Genomic DNA, 23,143 nt, shown 5'->3' on the forward strand with positions numbered 1-23,143 from the left:
AGTTCAGGCAATATATCTTTACATAAGTCTAAGTAAGACTCTGCTGACAGACAGTTGCCCAGTTCTGACAGCAATGTAGGTGTTTTTATGCAGCACACTGTCAAGTGCTATATGTGACCCTTTTCCATCTTCTTGACTGCCATCAAGAAAGGTATTTCAAGTTATTTAAAACAATATTAGGTTTCTGTCTGTCTTAGCTCTAGCTCCCATTTAGGACTGTAAACTCACGTCGGGCAATACAACGAAGACTGTACTGTGCAAATTTGATTTCATTTGGTGGTCTGGTGATTTTGATTCACATTACTTCTGTAAAGTCTTTGATGGAATTACCATAGATCTAGATTTTTCTGCCACACTTTCAGGGTTGATCAGACTACCACTTTGGTTAGAAAAACACACGTAATGATTTCTCAATATAATATAATATAATATAATATATCAGACTCAGCCACAGCTGTAGACTTAAGATGAAGCTCAAGCTTCTGTTACTGTCTTTGTCTTCGTTCAGTGTAATACAGTAATACAGAACTCAAAAATAGATGTGTGTCATGGAAAACACTAACTGAAAAGCCAAGGGCCATGAAAAGTTTTTTTTCCAACGCATCTCTAATCTGCTGGGGGCTGAGTTGTTAATGTCAAAGAAGAGAAGTTTATTTAAAATCTAAATCCATGAAATCTGTTTTGATGGTGTGTATGTGTGTGTGTGTGTGTGTGTGTGTGTGTGTGTGTGTGTGTGTGTGTGAGTGTTGAGCGGGGGCTTTTTTTTTTTTTTTTTTTTACTATATGCCCCCGTGCAGGTTCTCTAGGTCAAGGTGGAATTAAATTTGCGTGCTTGCCGGCGCTGTTGATAAGAATTCTAGGATATGTAAACACTGAAACTCTCACTTCCAATCCTTCATTTGTCTTTCTCAGGCAGAGGCACACACCACCTTCTCAGTCACACTAGGATTTCAGGAAGCTGATGCAATTTTACGTTTTACATTTTTCTAGGGGCGGGAAATGTTTTTTCTGTACTTGTTTTCATAGATTTAAGGACACCATGCACTGTCTCCAAACTTGCACCCACCCAGACACTGTGCCACACACACACACACACACAGCCGACCTGTCTCCTCTCTCCTCCCACAACAATAACAAGTATTTTCAAACACTGTCACTCAGCCTCTTTTTGGTGCAGTTCAGTGGCTATTTTATCTCTCTCTGGCTGCTGCTTTGGTTTAGGTGCAGGCACAAAAACGCATGTGTTTGAGAAGAAAGGGTGTGGTAATAAATGTCCAAAATTCACGGTAGGCTGAGAGTTAAGTTTAGCCCACTTTAGCTGGCAGCAACCGAAGAGCCCCAGCAACATACATCTAGAGGGGAGTGAGCGGAGGAGTGTGATAGGGTGAGTCAGAAAATGCCAGTGAGTGAGACACAGAGACATAGTGTTGTCACTTAATCTGTCATCAACAACCCAATGGTGCTGTATCACGCTATCATTTCTCTGTCTCTTTCTCTTTGCTGTTTATAAATGGCACATGTGACTAATACATCTACTCCTGTCCACTGTCTAGACGCATTAGAGCAGAATGTTCTGTCTCTGTCAGTGGATACCGAAGCTCTGATTAATTTCTCCTCAGTGCAAACACACTTTAAATGGTATACACATTATGTGCAACAGAGCGTGCAGCCTGTGAAAGATGGTTTAGATGATACACACATAAGTCAACACATACAGTGCGTTTATTCATTCTAACAAATGCGCACCGCTCTGTCAGTGTCAATCATCAGTAACCATGCTAGCGGCGTAGCATCTGGGGAAGCAGTGTCAGGCTGTCAGTCAGTCTAGCTCTTTGGTTCAGACTGACAGCGATTCACTGATGAGCTGCCGTGAAATCGTGCAAAGATGAACGAACTGTTGTGACTTTGACTTTGTCTTTAGTGAATTGTGTTGACAACCACTGGGCGGATTAACGTGGTACACATATCCAAAATGCCCTGAGGATGAGTCCCATTGAAATTAGTGGGATTCAGAATTTCAATCTAGTACCCCAGGCTTGCCAGGGTCTTTTTTTATTCAGTGGACATTTCGATGTCCTCAGGATAAATTGCCACATAGAAACCATTCCTTGTGACACTAGTGATGAGCCAACTTCTTTAAGATCCACAGACTTTAACCCTGCTCAGTTTTTAATGTGTAAATATATATTTGGGTTATTTTGACCCAAAGACATTCCTCTGCATTTAGTAGTAAATGGCATATCATTGCAATCTACCTAGCCAGGTTGGGATGGTGAGCAAACTTTGGAGAGCTACTTGATAAACATCAACATTATCTCTTTGCCACTGTAATCATGGTAACATGCTAAAGTTAGATTCCAGCTCAAGTCACATCTGTTTTCTGCAGCCTCACGAGTGTGCGAGTACAGCTGTGGACTCTGCTGTACATTGTTTACCTTCACTGGTTATTTGACACCAATTCACAAAACACAACAGATTAACTAAATCTGAAAATATGACATCCTAACCTACTATAATAAAACAAATGATAAGCTACAAAACATTCAGCACATAAAATAATGGCAGATTTTGAAATGGAGATCTTGGCAGAAGACAAACCACTCCTTCTCCACCTACCCACTATGACAATAGAGAATCAGGGTGAGAAATTCATTCCTGTCATTCCTTTCTTGGCAGATGGGAGTGGATTCACCCCAGGTGTTTGAATCAACCTGTTGGGACTCAGATCTATTATCTCTGTTATGTCCTGTGATACAGAGCATATCTGGCAGCTTTGCAGTAAAGCAGACAATAACGGAGAAGGAAGTTTTCACGAATGTACCACTATTTGGGGCTGAGGGTACCACCAAGTATCACCAGAGGTTTTGGAACTACTTTTTTCCATGTGTAAAAGTGTAAAAGCTGGTGAAAAGTGTGCCAGTCACACAACCAAGTGCAAATCTTTAGGTCTTTATCCCTGCAACAGTCATGCTTATAGGGTGAAGTTTTTACACAGAGCCAATATTTCATAGCAAGTTATGTACCAAGTTGAACTAACCAACACCTCTGGATTTAATGCCATAAACCACCTCGGCCCCAAAAATGAAGCACTCCCTCAGTGTTTGGGTCTACAGGCTGTCAGTAGCTGTGAGGCTTCAAGCTCTGTTGAAACACATTCATACCCAGCATGCATAGCAGCGCAGGCAGCATCACGGAATTTTAGGAAGCATCTCTCTCTCACTCTCTCTCACACACACTTTCTTTCTCTCTCTCTTCTCTATCAAATCTCCCTCGGTCTTTGTCATTCTTGTTTAGTGTCCCCCTTTTTTTCTCCCCTGTACGTCCCTTGGCGGCCTGACAGTTGTACATGGCCTCTGCATCTCACTTTGTAGGTCGAGTCTGAAATTCAACACTGGCACCAGGAGTCACCTTCCAAGCATGGCTTAAATGCCCTCTACCATCCTTGTGCCAGGTAGTCACAAGACTGAGGTGGCGTGGGCAGCAGATCCCAAAGGCTGCTGTACCGGGCCCCCGAGGGGAATCCCCCTCTTTGTGATCCTTATGTAGCTTCAGATACTTGCCATGGGACGTTGGATGGAACAGAACCTCAGAGCACATGATCAAAGCAAATCTCAATCCATTTGATCAGTGTTGGGGCCACTGTGACCTTCCATAAACCTGACTGGCCTCCCTTCTAACGGCCATCTTGCTATCTTACTGCTATCTGAGGATTTGGTTTCAGTGGAGGCATCCATTCCCGTTATACACACAGGCAAATTAGAGAAGCAGTGAGTGAGAGAAAAGGCATGGCTGCAATGAAGGCTTGAGTCTGAAAAAGAAGAGGTAACAGGGCACAAATAGGGAGGTGGGGTGGCAGTGAAGACAGCACTCAGGGAGAGCAGTGCTTTTTCTGCTCGTCGGTCCCTCAGATGACATCAGAGATTGATGGTGTTTGGAGAGGTGTGTAGGTGTGTAGGTAAAGTGGTGTTTGTGTGTGTGGGAAAGAGGCATTGCTGACTTTGCAAGAAGGCCTCGGCAGAACAGAACCTGAGCCTGCTCAGACCACCCATACTGTCCTCAAAGTGGTGGCCAGTAAACAGAGATACACTGTCACAAATGGTAACATCAGCCGTCCTGTCCTGCTCCTCCACCAGTTTATGACTTACATGTAACCTCTTATCCTTTTTTTATTTTTATTATTTTTTTTTTTTTTAATTTCCAGTGTGGGTGCTGCACTCATGGAGAGTCACTTTATCAGACAGGTCACAAGCAAGTTTAATTATATGAAGACATTTATTTTGAGGTAAATTTGAAATTATGATTATGAAAGTATCACAGCTCTCATCTATTGTGTTTCATATTTCGCTGAGAACAAATCCACTACATGCCTCATGGCAGATGAATGTTGAAGAAAGATGAAGTTAGCCACTACGATGAACACCGTGAAACATTAACCAGCTTAAGAATCAAACACTTCCCTCAGGAGCATGTGCAGACTAAAATGTTGCTAATAGATGCGTGACCATTAGCCCTAAGCATTCACAACTCCAAATGAAAGGTCGTGCTTCAAGCGGCTTAGGTGTGCAAATAGCTAACAGTTTCTTAACGTGTTTGCCGTATGAACCTTTTATATGTCATTTTTCTGTGTTTACAGATTGTTGTGCTGCATATTAAAGGATAACTTAGATCACTATTGACATGTGGTGTCAGCTGTATCCAACTGTATAGCACACTGTAAACCTTCACTTTCTACTCAGTCCATTTACACTGAAGCAATTGATAATCAAGAAAAACTACATCCACGGATTTGACAGTAATTCCATCCTCATTTCAGCAATCTATGTCGCTGATTCTATGCATGTGGCCCAAAACGGTGCCCTCTCTGACCCTGCCAGTAAAGGTGATACACTCTGTCACAACACCAGATTGCACTCTTACAGGCGGTGGGCCCTGATGTAAGCTTGCACATATTAAATTCTTCTTGGTAACTAAACACTGTGGGCAGCCATGCAGGAGCCAGCCTCTGTGAACCCACGGAGAGTTATAAAAATAGTGGAGTGCAAGCGAAAGGGCACTCCCTCTCTGCGCCTTTGCCACCATCTCTCTCCTGGTGCCCGTTAGCTGTTATTCTTATCCGCTTCTTATCCAGGTGTGACAGAAATAATAACTAATAATTATGAACTTCATTATATTTTACTTTGGCTGAACAAATTCATGGAAAGTCACAGAGTCAGATATGCTATAATTAAAAGAACCATATAGTTGAATTTGTTCCAAATGTCAAAGCAGTCATCGATGCAGTCCCTGCAGTCTCTATTATAATACTTGTGTATAAAATTGTAGGAAAACCCTTCAGTGCGGCTTTTATCTGGAATAAAATAAGCAGTAATTAATTGTTGTGATTAATTGCTAGAAGTGGCTGCTTAAGGCAATACTAGTAATAATGTCCAGCACATAGCTGAAAAACATGGAAATGGAAATTGGACTGTCGCTGGGACTGTCACTGGGACTGTCACTGGGACTGGGGCAGGGGACTGAAATATTTTGTTGAATATGTCACAAAGTCACTTTAGGGCTAAAGCATATGATCATCAATATAAAGGCAACCTGGCAACCATCATAATGATTTATTATGACAGGTTCAGAGCAGTGCTATTTAAACCTGCATGAACATATGTTTCTTGCCACTTGATGAATATGCAAACTTCACTTCCCTTAAGCTTTGTTCTGGTGTCCACCAATTCCTGAAGGAACTAGCAGACACTTTATTGTAAATACTTCCCTACCACCAATCCTTCATTCCTTCATCTTCTACTGCTAATCTGTTTCCGGATTGTGGGATGCTGGAGCCAATCCCAGCTCGCACTGGGTGTGGGCAGGGTCACCCTGGACAGGTCACCAGTCCATCACAGGGCCAACACACAGAGACAGAAAGAAATCAACAACCACTCACACTCAGACCTACAGACAATTTAGAGTCAGCGGTTAACACAAACATGATGTCTTTGGACAGTAGGAGGAAACCGACACAGGAAGGAGGACATGCAAACTCTGCACAGAAAGGCCCCAGGCTGGGAAATGAACCCCAGACCTTCTTATTGTGGGGCAACAGCACTAATCACTGTGCTGTCCAATTGTAATATTGTGGCCTCAAAAGCCAAAAAATTAAATAATAATGTTTCAGAAAATGCTGTAACGCTCTGCAAAGCTGAAGGAAACAGAAGAGTGTGGTGGTAATTATCTGCAAGGGTTCCCCCACATATGATTGTGTGATCACAGATACCTCAAACCAGTGAAGAATAGAAGATTTAGGGCTATGTTCCACAGAGTTAAAACAGGTGAATAATGAATCTACATTATTGACTGAATCCATTTAATTTCCTAAGTCTGTACTTCACATCACTGCAAAAAGAATGTCTGCAAAAGGAAAAGAAGTGCATTCATCCACCTGGACAGCAAACAAGAAAGGCAGAGAGAGATGGAAAGATAGAGAGAGAGAGGCAGAGCTATGCAGTTCTGTCTTCAATCCCATGTGGATAGTGTGTTGAGGTGTTGAAATGGCCCATAGAGCCACAATGTCAGCTATACAAGATCAGATAGGACAGAACACTGATCTGTCCACAGCTTACAGAAACGTCTCTGCTCCCCACCCACCGGCACTGCAGGACCAGTGGAGCCCTTCCCACTATACTCTCACACACACTCACACACAAGGAAGGAAGCAGCCAAGTACTGACTTAAAAGTATGTAAACAACATTGGCATACATTTTGAGTGAATGTGTTTTCCCCCCACCACTCTGAAAATGAATTCAAGCCCACATTGACACACAAAAATCCACTGCCATTGTGAAGCATTCAAAGGGATCTGTTTCTCTCAAATGCCACGTCCTGAACAGAAAACGCACGGAAAGCCCTCACAAGGCCAACATTGTTCCTCTGGCCTGTTAAATGCACACGGAGACGTTGTTGAGGAAAAAAAAAAAAATCTACTGTAGCATTGTGGGTGAGAGCTCGGGCTGCTGGCTGGATCATTAGGAGTGGGTGAATAAAAATCTCCTCTGTTATTTGTGAGGCATGATATGGATGTGTAATATATAACCATAGTGTCACTGCTTTAGAGAGTTGGTGAGGAATAATAGGTTAATCAAGTTTTTGGATTAAATTGGAAAGAGTACAAGTGATAAGCAAAAAAATTACAACAAAGCCAGCAGCTCCATATTACTCAACTTAACACAAAGTTTGTGCAAGAAACAAAATAGATGATGGGAAATGATGATGATGGGATGATCTGCAGCCCGATATCAGAGGCCTGTTTAGCATTAACGTCTCATAAGCTGTAACATATTTTCTGGGAGAACTGAGACGACTGACTGGTCTCATGCCACAGCAGCAATCTGTCCGTGTACTGAGAGAACGTCATTCTATGGGAAAGATAAAGATCTCCTCTAAGGTGCCTGCAATACTACACCATCCAGCCTGTCAGCTGGAGAACTGTACTGCAGGTCTAAAGAGCAGAAAGACAGCAAAGTGCTCAAAAACGCTCTGTTGGTAATGGAGCTCCTGCTAAAGCCCCAGCTAATTAAAAGCCACCGCAGTGTTGCAACACAGAGCCAAATAGCCTCCAGAATCAGCTGCTCGACAGGGTCAAATTTGGCAACTTCCTACTGAGTCAAGTAGGGAGATATGCTCCGTGCTTATCATGAACAAGAGGAAGAAATAGAGGTTTGTTTTGCAGTAGTAGCATGAATGACGGCCAATGGGAATACATAAAGGGGTTGCTGATAAAATGTTATGGGGTGAAGTGATTTTTGGTTGTAGTCATACATTCTTTTCTAGTGCGCATTCAAGCTACTGAAAGAAAACAAAATATGTTGCGTATTACGATGACACATGCCCTCATGATCTTGATTGTCTGAGTAGTGAAATAAAAGGGAAACACTTTTAAACAATGTTAAAACAATTGCATGACTTCTACATATAACAACACACATCTATTGTGATCTGTTATTTCAAATCCTCAAGTTTGTATTCTTGTCTGCGCCATCTTGGTTTTTGCACAAGTGGCAGAACCGGAGAGGAATGAGAATAAGCTGACCTACTCCTTACTCCATCCTGATCATTTGACAGGTCCCATCCCAAGGCAGCCATCCCTCAGTGCATACCCTGCTTCATGGTTTATTATCTAATAAATGGACCATAATTTAATAAATGAACACCATTTTATACTGAAGAGGACTTAAAACAAACATCTGAAGAAATTAACTTAGAAAACGTGATAAGCTAATTCACAGAATCGAATAAAATGTATTCATATAGCGCCAAATCGTAACAAAATGACATCAATGCACTTTACACATTGAGCAGGCCAAATTCTTTATGAAGTTGTTAAAGAGACCCAACAGTTCCCTCCAAGAGCAAGCACTTGGCAAATCAAGTGAAAATTAGGGCCATTTTCATGCAGTGGAGTCAGCCCCTGATGGTCATTAGATTGAATACAGGTTTAAGGCTCCTAAGCACTGATCTTACAGACCACTTTCAGCATCCACTTACTTATCCAGTCTATACTTTCATCTAAGTGGCCAGAAGAACTCAAAGAACTGTTCATCATATCAACTTTATAGAAAAATAGCATGTCATATACTGACACAGCTTATCCTCCTGATCGACTATCAAAATTTGTCATTTTTTTTCATCAACTGTGTGATCAAGCACCTCAAGCACTGATTAAGTCATTTGAAATAGGGAGGGAAGAGCCAGCAGCTCAGTTGGTGTCTGAGTTTTCAGGTACAAAACTGTCAGTAGCCAGGTCATCTTAGACCCTCTGGTTCATTTGAGGCAGCAGGGAGAGTTCACTGCACCGTATGATATGTGCTTAGAATGTGGCCAATGGCCAAACTCCACCGTGTAAGTAAATGCAGCCAATGTTTCAGAAAGGTGATAACAGTTCTTTCCATGTGTTGTGGTGGTGTGACGGGTGGAGGCAGAGCCCCGGGGTGTGACGTGCCCCTCAGCAACCCTGGAGGTGTCAGCAGAGTTCACCTTCCATCCAACACACAGCAGAGCAAACACAGGAACCACATCAAAGCAGCTGAGCCAGGCCACGCTGCCCCTGTGTGCTGGTTTGTTATTCTCCTCCAAAGGTTAATTGCAGCAGGGCTTCAAAGGGACGGCTGGCCATCTGCAAAGAATTTGAAAGTTGAGGTCTCAAATTCCTATCAGGCCAAAAAAATAAAATAAAATAAATAAACACACCAATCATTCAATGTACTGCTAAATTGCACACCCCTCCATTGCGGTTTGTCGGGGGTAATGGCCAGTTAATGTCTTACTCAAACTAACTATGGACCATCAGGGAGAGACTTGACACCTCCATAATCCAATTTGCAGCATGGTTCACGAACGTCCAGAAACAAGGTTAGGTGACGGCATATTGCTGTTTGCACATAAACAAGCACAAGCAGAAATAATATACACAAGCATCCTGCTGCAAAGCATCTTTGTGAATGTGTCAAATGAATTTACGGCACACATGGACAGAGCAAAAGCTAAAGGGGGGGTCCAGTGGAGAAAGCGAAAGGAGATCCTCTTCGTGGAGAAAAAGAATTGGGTGAAAAGAGGACACAAAAAAAGGGGATGTTATACAGGAATATCTTCACACCTTCCCCCCCCTCACACAGACACGCTTTCTGTCCTGAGCCATGCCATAACTCCACAAGTGGCAACAATACATTTCAGGGCCCGCTGGTGTCCCTGGCAGCTCTCATTAGTGCTATAAATAGTCAGCTATCCGTGTTTGCGCAACCGAGTCCTGTGCTTTTTATGACTGTTTACCATGGAGGGAGTCTCACCAAAGGCCTCCCTGCTATTGGGTGTCACAGATAAATGGCATCCACTGCCAGAGCTGGGTCAAACAGTAGTTCATACAAGCATTTGTATTCCTCTCCTTTAAGGACCACATGAGTGGTATCAGCCCATTGAAATTAGAGTCTGAGTTAACCATAGAAGAGCATAGCACATTCACTCTAAAATACACCCCTCTAAATTTTCTCACGCTGATTGCTGCTCTGTTGCTCTGTTGCTCTGTATGGCAAACATATATAAACTGGCACTTGTGGCGCGCCCAAAGAAACCACTAGAAATATATATATATATTTATATATATGTGAGCTCGTTGACGAGTGGCAGCTTGCCACTTTTCGACTTTCCCAAGCCTGCAAACCAGTTCAGTTTAATCCAATAAGGTGCAAAGGAGTGAAAGAGAAGCATTAAGTGGCTACATTGCAACACCCTTTCGTCCGTATTTATTATTCCAATATGCATGCTTGATCGCTTGTACAGGTATGTGCATTTGTATGCATGTGTGTGTCTGTGTGTGTTTGTGTCCCTGTCCTGAGTTGTGAGTACACAGGCTAAATTGAGAAGCGGGTTCCTTGCACACCAGCAAAGCTAGCCTCACATGGTTTTAATGCTTCCTGCTTGTTGTTTTATGTGTCTACATTAAATGGAGCCACATGCTATCAACAGACCTCTACACATGTGGGGAAAATATTTGGCCTTGAAAATGCTGGGCCCATTAAGTTCAACATATGACTGGGGAAATCGATGAATGAATCAATGGAAATATAAGCCTCAATACTACAGCTATTAAATGCTCAAAAAAATGCCAAAAAGCTCTTTCTTTGCCCTGAGGGGTTGACTGGCAGGGTTCAGTTGGAGTATTTACGTCAGAAGGAACAATTTTGTGCAAGCTGGGTGTGCCTCTGTGACATATGACGACCAGGACTGCACAGGTGTCACGTTAGCTGTGTGAGTCAAAGTCTGCTTCCTTACTGACATACAGTCACCCACACAGAACATTAGACCTGCTCAGTCACCACACTCCCTACATGTCTGTGCAAGCATATTGAAGGGTGCACAGTCACACCAACACGCCATCAAATTTGTGTGTAGCAGGGAGGGGTGACTTGCCCAGGATCATAGCATTGCAACATTTTTGTCTGTACAAAGGAAAATAGCCTACACACCCACTGAAGAGTTACAGAGAAATGTGGGTGGATTTAACAGTTATTGTTTTGAACAGAACATTGATGCTGAATGTGCTTGGAAATGGTGCAGTGAACTATGCAAGTTGTTTCTCATAAAAACTGTCTACAAACAATAACTACAAATGATAAGGTAAAGGAACAAAACAACATTTTTACTAAATGAAGGAACACGACTATCTGCTTTTATGACAAGCGTGAGATGATGCAGGGCTCATATCTACAGAGTAAATACAAAGCTCTACTCTGTTACCCTTGTCTAGTATATAGACTGGAAGGAGGGTGAAACTGCTTTATAAATGTAATAAATTCTCCTAATTCTCCTCACAATAACACGTCTGGACTGTACAGGTAGTAGTTTTACAGAATTGGATTTCATCTTTGAACCAACTGAGGTAACAACAGCAACAACTAAAATACATGAGCTTGTTTACTATATTTTACATTGTTAATAGAATATATTTGAAGTTTGTTGACGGTCAGGAAGCTTCAAGGCTCAGAGAAGGACGCTGAAAGAATACCTGGAACTGCTTGTGTGATCTTCTTCATTTTGACTATTCACTGAATTCACTGAATACAGGTTTTAGCTGCCCACACTGTAAACACTTCCCTATATATTGCAGAACAGTCTGTGCACAGTGGGAATAGTATAAGTGTATGGTGCTCCTGTACTATAATCAACTATCACGCTGTCAGTAGACTTCATATAAATCGCTGTACAGCACACTGCCATCACCACACTCAGCTGTACGCTAAGGAGGAGGTATCAATGGCTTGGCAGTAAAAGAACGATGACTTTAAAAATATCCTTCAGCAGTATCAGATATAAATCTTCATCATGTTTACGACCCCCTGGTGCTGAGAGAGCAGAGGGGCAAGAAGTGTATCCCTCAAAAATCCCTCGACTTACCAGTTTCCCGCTGTGGCCCTTGGAGCACAAGTTCGGCCCACTGGTTGAATCTCTGAGTGCAAATACTAAAGAAATGTCTCTGCAAACAACACTACGCTCTTGCAGGGAGTATTTTCATTTATTATTAACTTATCTTAGCATGAAGACTGGAAGCAAGGGAGGACCAGCTAGCCCAGTTCTGTTTAACGGAGACACACAGCCAAGACATTGTCCAGCGCATAACACAGTGTTTCCAGCCTTTGTGCTAAACTCTCACTTTTCTAACTATAACCGTAGGCAACAAAGTAAAATCAGCACATTAAGCTGGACTTTCTCGCTATAAGAAAAACCGCTTAATCAGAGATTTATTTAATTACTGGCATTGCGATTACTATCATTTACCAAAGCAAAAAATCTGTCAGATATAATAACTATAATATTACTGTTGCAAACTTTTCATTGCATCATGGCTGTTGCTATAAGTGCAGTACTTCTAACGTATTAAATGTGTTCCTTGCAACAAAATTAAAGTTAAACAACACATGAGGTTCCAGGGTTGAGGTGAGACCACCGCTGGAGATAAGTGTCACCACTTCCCTTACTCCTGTCCACAAAAATGTTCATAAAGACTTCAAATTACGCAGAAGATGCAAATGAAGTGTTACAAAAACCTTATGTACAAACATGAGGGAGTTTAACAAGGCTCCCATAGAGCTGTCAGAGCATATTGCACAGTTGCCTTGTAGAAAAAGTCCTGATTTAGTTTGAATGCACACAGTTGATTCACATGAAGCAGAGGGAAGACCCAGTCTTCTTAACTTCAACTTTTTAACAAAACAATATTTTATCAAAAAATAAAATACAGAGCAGTCTCACAGGAACAAAGCAGGGAATGTGCTGACTGCGCCGCTCACCTAAAACCTCTCATTGCAAACTCAAGTGCCACGATTACTCTCAATAGGTCAGTCAGCAGCTGGGAGTGCTGGAGTTCATCTATCTTTACATTACAACTGATATGCAATATTTCACCCGCGGCACAATACGGTCAACAATATGGTAAATACAGTTACTGGTGACGCAGATGAGGGGAACTAAAATCATAATAAGTCACCCACATGACAAAGCAATCCAGACTCCCGGCTATAAATCACTTTAACTTTTTAATCAGTCAAAGATGAAAAATGAACACCCCATGCCAAAAGCTGCACATTAAATTCATTAAGCGAGTTCTTACAGTAGAGCAGCGCGTACAGAGTGGCATTTAAAAAGTCATTTCTAATTCCATTGAACATAAAACTTGAGCTGTCGTTTGAACTCCGCCCCGTCCCATTTTCTCTGCGGTATTTGGGCTTTGTGAGGGATAAAAGCGGCCTGTGAAAGTGAATCGTGGAAAATGGACCAGTTGGCTCACGACTCTATGCGGTGAATAGAAATCCAAATCCCTCCTCTCCAACTCAAATAGGGCCCCTAGTTTAATGGCGGAGTTGCACTTGCCACAACATTCAAGGCTCTTTATGCTTACATACACACAAATCTTATTATGACTTTCCTCTTTGGATGCTCAGGGGCTAATGGATACAGTCAAAGCGAACATTTTGCCATTGTGGAAGGAAATGACCCATGCAGGGCCAACTATGAAACAGCTTTCTCACTTTTGTGACTGTGCTCATCTGCCAGTCCTGTCGTAAGGAGGCCGACAATACCTCTAAGTTGGCTGCCGGTTAAAGCCACCACAGGTTAGTCAGGGTCAGCATGGACTGGTGGGACAGTGGTTAGGACATGACCTCAGTCCAGCCCCATGCAGCTGAGAAGACTTGATGCCAAAACCAGGCTGGAGCTCAAGTATGAACCCTCACATCCTGTTAAAATGGGCCACAGTAGTATCTCCTACTCCCTCAATCACTCCACAAAGAATTCTAGGAAACCAAATTGCAGCGGTTCGTCTAGACGAGACACCAGAGGATCAAGTTCCAACCTGGCTCAGTAATATTTCCAGACTATAGACTTTTTTTTAAGTTGGTATGCCAGATAGTTTGCCACTGTACTAAGTGCCAGAAAGCCGCACAATCACATGAAAGCCCATGAAAAGCATACTGCTGTCACTCACATTCCTCTGTACCTGGTACACGGTGAAGTGACTCCTCCTGTCTGGTATAACTATAAAGCAAACATAACAAACATGTTGTTTCACCAGTGAGTCACATTTGGGCTGCGCTAAACCCAAATCCGACAGGTCACACAGGCGGACCTGCTTTAACTACATAATACCAGGAACATAGCTGACTGCTGTGTGTGTATCACCAGATCACAGTCCCAGTTCAGCCACCTTTGGCCACGAGGGTGTCATGTACACGGAGCATGTTTGAGGAACTGTGAGGAGTGTTACTATGGGAGATTATCAGTCGCTGTATTTTTGCTGAGCCTTGACTATTTTCTGACAAAAACTGCAATTTGCATTATAAGCCTTCCAACAGCCTGACAGTTATGGGTCAAATGGTGTTTATTGGTGGGACAGCTGACAGCTGACAGCTCACTATATTCTAGTTTGGTGCAAAACATTAACTTCTGTAAACAACAAGTAAAAAACAAGTTTGCTGCAATAAAAGGACATGACATGTGATTACGTTTTTGGGCTTTTTCTGAATTTATTCAATCGGACAGTTTGGAGAAGGACAGGAAACCAGGGAATGACATGACATGTGGCCACTGACACCAGGTGGAACCAAACCACTGTTGCCAACAAGAACCTTTGTTTATGGGGCGTGTGCTCGACCCACTCTGCCACCGGTGCCACGAGCTCTGTTTTATTTTTGGTTTTTGTTTGTAATTTGATCTGAGCTAGTCATTTGTTTCTTGACCTTTAACTACCCTCCTCCATTATTCAGAGTATGTCTTTGCATTGCAATAGAGTGAAAAATGTGTTTTGCTATTATTCTTAACTAAAGTTATATTAGCTATCTAGTAGAAAACTACACCCCATCCTCTTTATCAATGTTCAATTCTAAGCTGATGGTTAGAGTAACACACATTATAGTACCAACCTGCCATATTTTTTTTATTGTTTGTTTGTTTTACACTCCTGGCACCCTTCTTTTTCTAACAACAAGGACAAATCTGGTTGTTGCATTGTTATTGTTGCATGGCATCTTTTTAAACATTTTTAACTATTTCAAATTCACTTTCAGGTAGAAAGTTGACAGGCAACCTTCAACCAGTCAACATGCAGCATTGCACAATATACAGTGCTTCAAGGCATGAACTCTGCATTGTGTCGCTATCCCTTACATGCTTTCTGCAAAGACGTGAAGAGATGTTTGCACGCATCATATAAAATATTTTCGAAAAGGACTAAGCCCAAAATGTTTGGTAAAGTTTTATTTTTGGTCAGCTGATACTTGATAGGATAGCATTCTATAGTGAGAGAGAAGTGAGTTTGTTTAATTTTGTTTTTTGTTTAATCTTGCACCATCAGTGATTGAAATCACTCAAACAGTAACTTCGCAATATGTTTATGTAGATCACTTTCTGCTCCCAGGTAACATCTGTTGTGATGATCAGATTTTATTCATGCAAAGCAAAAAATTGCACACAAGCCCTACCATGCTTACACACCACTGTACATCTCTGAGCTCAGTGGCTGAAAGGTTGATGCATGTAATTATGTTGTATACGTGTGCAAGAGAGCCATTTCATTCAGTCTGACAAGTTGTGGCAAGCGAGTTTGGCGTGGCACTGCAAATACACCCACTCCATGGGCCTTGGTTTGTTGCCTTTCTATGTGTTTGCGTATGTGTATGTGTGTGTGTGTGTGCACAGGTTGAGACATGGGCATCTAAACACAGCCTGTTTACCCACAGCTGTATTGAGCAAAAGCTCAGTGTTGTGTGTTTGTGCATAAATGAGCATTCTCCCGAAGACTGGAGGCCAAACAGAAAATGAGAGCCCTTATTATTGTGCGTCACTGCGGATAATCAGCCCTCAGGCACTTTCAGGACTGATCAACTCTCTGAAGATTTTATGGCCTGTCCGTCTTTTTCAAAGTCTACCGAGAAAGTCGGTCACTGATTGTGGTTTGGTCAGTAAGATGACTGGATCTCCAGCAGGAGGAATTCTTTCAAGGGTTCAAGTGACTTTCACTTTTGGTCCTTGAGTTGAAAATGAAATGGGAGGAATGCAACGGCAGTGCAGAGATTACAACTGTCTGTTTCCTACCATCTGCAGTCTTCACCAAGCTAGCATGTATGAAGTTTGACATCACTGGAAAACACAGACGGACACACAAGTGTAAGATCACGAGCCCATGTCCTCAAATGTCCGTCCACTTCACATGACCAGATTGGGCCAGGAAGGAAAAGACAGAGGATGGAAACATCAATCATCGAAAAGAGCTCCATCCACAGGAGTTCAAAGGTCAGCACTTCATTGAAGATAACTTCAGACTGAAGATGGAAAAAAGAAGATGTGCAGGCAGGAAGAGAGACATGAAGGTGTCTGTGTAGCAGACTTAGTAACTGGATGAGTGCAAATGAGTGACTGTGATAATGGCATTTTTACTAATTAATTTAACTTGAATTTTGAAATCGGTTTTTGTGCACATAAACAATAATATTGTCCTGGCTATTGTTCATATTTTGTTTGTAGCCGTTCACGGCATAAATGTATGCTAGTAGTAGTGATAGGAGTGGAAGCCATAAAAGCAGCTGCTTCCTGTGTAAAGATAAAATCCAACAGCAAGTTCAAGAGACTATCATGGACCTATTCCACCACCGTTTTTTTGTGTGGAAGCTGACTTTGTGTTAAACCCAGTTTCATGCAGTTGAAGACACTGTAACAGCTGCATCTGGAAGCTTGACTTTAACATTTACACAACACAGGTCACATCAAGAGCTTGTGTCAATCAGAAACTCAATTATAACATTTGTACCCTCTCAAACAAGAGTTGGCGGAGTGCTATAGCATATTGCATTTGTAGTATCTTTGCAGGACCAACACTGCACCGTTCCTTCCTGGACGTCTCACCCTGGATGCTCAACAAGTTGGAAACACATGTAAAGAGTCGACGCTGCAGAAAGAAACACGTGGGCAGCAGTTTGTAACTCTGGAAACGAGCCACGTCAGGATGTGGTTTGTCGCCAGGGTACTACAAACTGTCCTGCACAGCAGATCCTCGAACCTCTGGGGGAATGAGCTGCTCAAAGAAAAACACTCCACATAAAATCTCCAACCTCCTGTGAACAGTACTTATCTCTGTCCTCCTCAGGACTCTTCAGAGAGACCGATTGCTTCTTCTAAGCGCGTAATTCCACTACACATTAACACTTAACCATTTGTGACTCCACCCATGACGCATAGCTTTGTATAAAGTCTGACTGTGTGGTAGCATAGAATAAAAGAAAAGTATCTCACAACACTTGGAGGCCAAGCGTTTTTCTAAGCGTTGGATATTAACATTGATCAAATACTTTCAAAGTGAAATACATGAATGCATAAAATTGGCTACTGATAGGATTCTAAAAACGTTTCCAACATTTATTCAACATTTCAATTATTTTCAATACTACAAAGTTATTGTAAAAACAATTGCGAGCTTCATTACTAGATCACACCGGCTTTCATCAAACTTACCCTTATGTGAAATGAGATTGAATCGACTAAATGAGATTCTAATGTTATATTTATTAGTTCAATAAAACACAACCAACCCCAGAGTCATTGACTTGCGTACACTCCATCAGTCTCCATTAGGTTTGGACAAGTTGACATGCAAGGAAACGTCCAGAAAAGGTTATTTTTCTATTACAACTATTACAAATTCATAAGGTCAAGATTTAAGATCATGAACCGTCCCTGGACTGTGCATCCATATATTTATATATACATAATTATCCATTATCAGTTATTGTAGTATAATCACCTTAAATCTTTGTGACAACCTTTCAAAATAAAGGTTCATCACAATGGCTTAAGCGCAAGCATGCAAACATAAACTAAAGCTTATGGGTTTGCGCGCGCACACACACACGCTGTAGCTGGGGAATTCCTTCAATAACACTCAGGTCAAAGCAGACATGGGTGGTCCATGCTTGTCATTATATTCCTGCAGGCAAGAAGGCAAACAAAAAGTACCTTGGGAAACACAACCTTCCCTGATGGCAGAGCACAAGAGGTCCTGTCAATCTGTCAGGAGACAAGCCATGAACTCTGAGTGAAGCATAAATCACATGGAGGTGGAGATTTGTTGTATCAAACGACCAGAGATGAAACAATCCCCAGCGCAGGGGAAGCATAACAGAGAGGAAGCTCCATAATGAAAAAATACTGTGGAGAATAAATTGCTCTGTCACCAAGGAGGTCACAGCTTGTTTGTTCTTCCTACAACCTGGACTCAACCACTTTCATCTGATCACGGTGTAGTAAATATTATGTTACTGTGGTGAGCTGCTGTCACAGTGACATCAATCTGAAACTGTAGCATTCGATTTGGTGCCCTGAGCTACCTATGCACAGCCCACACTCAGACCCAGACCACAGGCCTGAGCAAACACACTGAGCAAACAGACAGGACCTGAGTGGGGCTTGTTTATGCCTCAAAAGCACAGAGCGGAGGGCAAAGGGCAGGTTGTCTTCTCCATACGTGTGCAGATGAATGCATTTGAATGGAGATGAATGGGACATGAAACATAAACAGCTCCTATCTCTCCATGCTCTACCCCTTTTCTTGTCTTGTAAGACTCACATGGCTGCTGTGCTTGCTCTTCTGCTGAGCCCGGCTCTCCCTCTGACCACAGTACACCTTGTTTAGTCAATATATAACACAGAGAATGGACACACTGACACAAAGCACTGATTGTATCTCTGCCCACATTTCATTTCCCTCAGGGTAAAAATGTTGACACTCCAGCTTCCTGGTATTTGCCCGACAGATCTGTGACTCATGTGCTCCGGCAGTACCGAATATTGACTGTTCATAAAGTCGATTTTTTGACGACATTTCTTGCGTTCAAATGACATCTGAATATTTACCCTGACGCAAGAGGTCGGGGAAAATATTCCATACTTTGATTCTGCATCAGTGGGCAAGCAAAACAAAACAAACAAAAAAAAAAAAAAAAAAGTCAGTCGCAGATCTGACTGTTACACATTAAACAAAGGCCATTTTCATGTTTACCTATTGACTGTTCACACAAAGCTGTGAGGAAGTGAAAATGTCAGAGGAAGCAGGTGAATCACTGATTACAGTTGAGAGTGGATGAGCTGCTAGCATGCAAGGCCAACAGCTGTGGAGCCTCAGGGAGCGTCTCAGCGAGGAGGTCACAGAGTATGTAGAGTCGGCTGCATCGAGCTGTACACCAACTGATCGGCTCGGGATAATGATTTATTACCGGTCCAAAATGTGGAAAGCACGTGAAAAACAACTCAGTCACTCCGAGATGCTTGTTTCTATTTATATACAGCAGAAGAGCCTATAAATATTCTGGATTGACGATTTAAACTGGTATTAAAATGGAACACAGTGATATATTTCTGTCAACACTTCTCCGATAAGCATTGTTTCGTTGTTTCTCATCAAGCAAGACACGATTCTGAGTAAAAACACTGTAGAACAAGACTATGTCCTTTCTTCATTGGTTCATCTATGTTGCCTTTGTTAACGAAGTTTTTCCTTGCCACCGTCACAAAGTGCTTTCTCATGGAGGGATTTTATGGGTCTTTTTTAATAAATCTAGAGAGAGTTTGGTCTAATTTTAAAGTGTGTTGCTGTGATTTTGTGTTATATAAAAAACATTTAATAACTGTGTGTTTCAAAAGTCTGCAAACTAACAATCTGCAGATTGAAGCAGTATGCTATCTTTGAGCTAACTACTCAACAATGTATTTCAATAGTATATAATGACTGTTGTCTTAGTTTATTGACTGTCTTGTGCTTCTTTATGTATCTTTTTGTGAAATAAGGATGATTCTTTGATATTAGCGAAAAAATTCTTCACATTTGATCTTGAGCTTTGTAAGTTGAATTCAACGTCAGGCTTTCCTTTCATATCTGTGAGTGTCCAACAACATTTGATGACATCAATGTCCATGAGTCAATAGTTCAGCTGGAAACTGGATTAATACTTTATTATTCCAATCCATTTGAAACAGTGAATCAGTTAACCGGACAATGTAACGGTTGACCCCATGTGGAGGTAAGTAAACATCATCATGTCACATGATCACAAGTATCTCAATATACTTCACAAACATGAGAAGCAACAAGTGATAGTGGGGTTGTGCTCTTCTCTCTCGACTGTGTAATGCTGGAGATTCAGATCGGCGTGGTCTCAGTTTGGAGAAGCAGCCAGGAGCACCACTCAGGGCCATCGGCAAAAACATCAATTTTCTCCGCTTTCTTACCGTCAAACAGCCCTTCCCTTTGGAATTAGTTTGTGAACCGTTGTGTATTAGTACACACAAAATTACTCCACTGAAAGGGAAGATGTGCTTGTGTGTGGTAATACACCAGGAGAATGGTTGTAAGGAAAAAGGTTGGGCTGTTGACATCCAGTTAAAGCTTTTGAAAAAGCTTTATATATATATATATACTTGTTCAACTATTCTGTGGGCTTGTTTTTTTAAGTGGGTACTAAAACTTGTTTTTCTGCCGTCTCCCTCCACAGCAGAACATTGCTCAGCGCCAGTGCTCCCGACTGCTTCTGTAAACCAGCCGCTCGCCCATCTGAATCTAAAACATAGATATGTACCCCATACATTAAGACTAAGATATTTAAACCAAGGGAGACATTTTAGAGGCAAGTATTTACAACTTTTATTCAGTGCTAACATGGTTTGAAGAGTGCCAAATATGGACCATCTCTATAGAGATAGGGCTTAGAAAGGAATGGAGGCGATGCTTGGTGGTGATAGAGAGGGAGTCGCAGGGCGAAGACTGTCTTTTTTATCCTGGCAGGGGTCTCCACACATTGAAACCAGATGCTGACAGGCTCCAAAGAAGTGAGGTGCATTATGGATTGAACTTTGAGGTCTGGATGGCATATTTAAAATCTGTCAGGCTCATCCATCATCAAGTCAAAGCATGTTCATAATTCCTTTGCAAGCAGGCCAAAGGGAACAGAGGAGAGGTGTCTGGGTCACATGAGCGCGCTGAACAAGTGGCCAGTGTTTGCGTGTACATTGGGTGAAAAGTAAACCGGAGAATAGTCACCTATCTGCGAGATGGAGAAGATTCATGGCTGGGAGTCTAAAGAAGAGCGTTATGTGTGGAAACCACAGTGACGTCCCCGACTGCTCAAAACAACCTCCCTGCCAGAACTGGCCTCTCTGTGGTTTGTTTACATTGAGAGCTATTCCAGACAGCACGTGCACACAGAGACGTGCACAGCACTCTGCACACCTCGAGAAAAAATATGTGTAGCTCCCACACTGTCCCAAGACAGACTTGAAAAATCAGTTATGGGGTTGAGATGAATTTATGTGAATCTGTCTCACCGCTCTTTTGCACACACACCTGTGTTACCACCCTCTTCACCGAGAGCCACTTCTCACAGCTGGCTTGGCAACTTTATGTGAATGTGGTGAGAGCCAGCCGGTGGTTTTTGCAGATTAAGTGTGTGTCTCCCTTAATGTCTCACTGTGCCTGTGTGCCTGAATGGATTTTGCATCTTTGCACACGTACATGTTTGTATCATCATGTTTTGACATGTGCGTGTCTGTGCTGCAGGATGTGAATGATTGCCCTGTGCGAGAGAAGATGATGGAGAACAAAAAATGAATCAACAGCAGACGGCCTGGCTGTCCTTCCCCCTGTTCCTGCCTCAAAGCCTCCTGGGACATCAACCCTCTCAGGAACAGAGCCCTGATTGCAGAAGTCTTCAATCATCTCCCACATATTGTGGGCGGCTGCCAAACAGGCTAAACAGGTATGCAGCCATCGACCAGTGATCACAGTTTTTAAAAGAATAGCTAATATCTCTGAATCAGTTATGGATGAAAGCACATGCAGAAGATATTAAGTCTAGCTGAAATCTGTTTTTTTTTTTTTTTTTTTTGTTTATTCAAAAACACAATCAACTTAGTAATAAGCTGGTGACACTGCAGACATGCACAATGAAAGAGGAGCTATTTAATTTGATCCTGGTAAGAGCTGCTGGTCCGACTCATTTATAAATAAATATGTTGAATTGTATACTTGATATTCATATTTTGTGCATGCTGAACTTACTCTGAAAGTAGCAGTTAATTGGTGTAAGTGTCTTTAATGCTGCCTTTATTTCCTCTATGATTATTCCCAAATAACACAATTCTTCACAATAGCATTCATATGAAGTGAGAAATTTGTGGAATTGTGTTGAAACTGTCAGGTTCCAGTGTAGGTCCGTCTTCACCAAAGGAAGTGGACATCAAAGAATACATGATAGATAGCACCCGACAGGGCCATACCAATGAAAGAAATGCCCTTTTGTTGTTTGTAATTCCCTTCACTCCATCAACTTGGCAACTTGTAGCTATTTTTTTTCAGGCTTCTCTAAATTGAGCAACTCTCCCCATCGGCGTGCACACAGACAGCCTACGCCCACAAACGCACTCATCATCTGTGTCCCACTATCTTACAGCTAATCTGTACCAGATCTCCAGACTAATCCTGTGAAAGCCTGAGGATCAACATGACGGGCTCTTTAAGATGGACATGATGACACAAAAACACACCTGATGCGGAGAACGCCAGTAAAACTCCCAGCGCCGCTCCATGGCTTCCTGCTGGGGCTTCCAAACAATAACACAGAGGAGGGAAAACAATTCTCAGCAAACAACATTACAGCTGCACAAGCTTAACAGGCATGCCATTAAGTACATCCCCCGAGACAACAAAGGCAAACACAGAGTTATCTTGGGTTTTTTTTTTTTTTTTTTTTTTTTTTTTATGAGAGCTGAAACAGAAAACATTTCACATGATTTCCTGGCAATCTGTGGTAATCACCAGGGAGAGCTGGTGGACCATCAAAGATACAATCAACCACTTAAGACACACAGTCAGCTCTGTGCAGCTCTGTGAAGCTCTGCACCGGCTCTTATTATGCACTGATTTCCCTTTTGGCAGAGCTGCTGTTGGTAAGAGTAACTGCATTTTCAGAGAGCACAGACGTTATGTGGAGGAAACCATAAAAGGGGATTCAATTCTCTCTTCTCTGCCTGCTGTGTCCACTCCTGTCTGCTTATTTGTTCACTTAGGTCTGC

This window comes from Echeneis naucrates, chromosome 9 (assembly GCF_900963305.1).
Source record: "Echeneis naucrates chromosome 9, fEcheNa1.1, whole genome shotgun sequence".
Taxonomy (NCBI): Eukaryota; Metazoa; Chordata; class Actinopteri; order Carangiformes; family Echeneidae; genus Echeneis; species Echeneis naucrates.